This window comes from Tupaia chinensis, unplaced genomic scaffold (genome assembly GCF_000334495.1).
Source record: "Tupaia chinensis unplaced genomic scaffold, TupChi_1.0 Scaffold140356_1, whole genome shotgun sequence".
Taxonomy (NCBI): domain Eukaryota; kingdom Metazoa; phylum Chordata; class Mammalia; order Scandentia; family Tupaiidae; genus Tupaia; species Tupaia belangeri.
In genome coordinates this window covers 994,759-996,751 of record NW_006200233.1, presented here as the reverse complement: position 1 = coordinate 996,751, position 1,993 = coordinate 994,759, and the positions used below count along the sequence as shown (strand labels likewise).

The 1,993-nt window shown below is 60.3% G+C and overlaps 1 non-coding gene across 1 annotated transcript; it reads left to right on the top strand.

The window, feature by feature from the left end:
- The first annotated feature begins 1,253 nt into the window (after nt 1–1,253).
- TRNAL-UAA (transfer RNA leucine (anticodon UAA)) lies at nt 1,254–1,336 on the top strand. Its single transcript has one exon. It is a non-coding gene; the product is annotated as a tRNA-Leu (tRNA).
- Nucleotides 1,337–1,993: the final 657 nt, after the last annotated feature.

Genomic DNA, 1,993 nt, shown 5'->3' with positions numbered 1-1,993 from the left:
CCCCACGCTCTCCCCCATGTGACAGTGAGGCGGCCTCTCCCACACGCTCTCCCACATGTGGCAGTGAGGAGGGCCCTCTCCCACACGCTCTCCCACATGTGACAGTGAGGCGGCCTCTCCCACACGCTCTCCCACATGTGACAGTGAGGATGGCCCTCTCCCACACGCTCTCCCACATGTGACAGTGAGGCGGCCCTCTCCCACACTGTCCAGGAAAGTGCACCCACTCCATCTTCCCCAGGCCCGTGCTGCCCAGTGCAGGGCCCGAGGCTCCTTCAGGGCCTGGTAGAAGCAGGAGACTCAGGGTGTCTCCTCTTCTGGGATGGATCGTGACCTGGCCAGAGACGGAGGCCAGATCCTGATGGCCAAGGGGAGGCCATTTCCTGTCCATGACTTTATCCGAGGGAGAAACCGGGTGTGGACTCAGTTGGCGCTTGGCAACCGGCACTGGGGGGTGGGGGGTGGGGGGACTCCTTTGCCGCCCAGTGAGATTCTGGGAGCGCATGTCGCTCTGTGCTTGTCGCTAAGGGGACACACTCTTCCGTGGGGCCCTCCTTATTACCGGGGAAACACAGGTGTGTCACCGGCGTGCTGTGCCACTCTACGAATTAAATGCTCAGCCTGCTTCAGGGTCTGATCTCCTGTCTCCTCCAGAACTCAGACTTCCTGTCTGGTCCCCAGGGTAGCTTTCGGCCGGTCCAGCGGGGGCTCAGGTAAAAGGAAGTCCCCGGACCCACCCTCGACATCTTCAGTCAGCCTCGGCGCGAGAGGGGGTCTGGAATCTGCCCTAGGAGTCTGGGGCGGCGGGGAATTTAGGCCTCGGATCAACGCTGTGGGTCCGGCGAGGCCCGCACTGGGCTCAGCTGCTCCTTTTGTGGAAACCCTGGATTGTCAGTTTAAGGATTTTGTCATTGAAACTGAAGTCGTGGACTTGAACTGCCTTGTGCGCCCTAGGGCGCTCCACATTTACCCAGGACCAACGCGTTTGAACGCAGCGTCCCTCGGTCTCAACGCTTCCCTGCCGGAAGTGAGGCTAGAATTGGTCACGCGAAGCCGGTGATCCCGGCGCAAGGCCATTGGTTTTTCGTTGCGAATCAGTCCCTCTGGCCCCGCGGGTGGTGAGTGCGGGCCCGGCAGGTGCGTCCGAGCGCGGCAGCAGCAGTGCTGGGCGCAGCTGGGGCGAGTCCGCGCCTCCTTAGCGCTCCCAAGGCGGGTGCCAATAAAACAGCGATTGTCTGCATCAGGCCCCCGTTACCGGGATGGCCGAGTGGTTAAGGCGTTGGACTTAAGATCCAATGGGCTAGTGCCCGCGTGGGTTCGAACCCCACTCTCGGTAGTGAGGTTTTACTCCCAGGGTCGGCGGTTAACAGCGTTTGGGTCTTTCTACGCCGGTTTTTCACTCCCTTTGCCAAACCAGCATTTTTGCGGAAGTGGCCTCGTGGGCAGCAGTGCTTGTGAGCGGCCTTCCCCAGGCTCCCAGCTGCAGACACGGAAAACCCCCAGATTGGGGCCGCTTCTTGGCCCGCGGTTCGGGTTGTGAGAGGCTGAACTCCCCGCAGGCTGGGCCGGGGCTGCCCCTAGGCTGTGTATCCGCGCTGTCCACGGCACCCCACCCCCACCCCCCCTACCCCGCCCGGCTTGGCCTGTTTTCCGTTGGACACGTGGAGGCTCTGTCTGTGGGGTCCTTCTTGGTATTCCTCTGCGGTGTGGATTAGTTGGCTTGTAGGCTCCAGAGTCTGGGTGTCCATTTCTGCCAGCTGCTAGTTTGCCTACCTAGCCTAGGTCTTTCTCAAGATTTGCAAGAGCTCTTTAACATGAGTGGGTTAAACTTTACTTCCCTGAGCACCACAAAGAGCTGTCATCAGCCTTTGGATTTCGTAGTGGCTTGGACAGCCTTTTCTCCTGGTTGTCTAGCTCAGACAGGCTGGTCCCTCACAAGGTCACTTAACAACCCCTGATTCCACTGGGATGTTATGGCTCCCTTCTCCTTCTT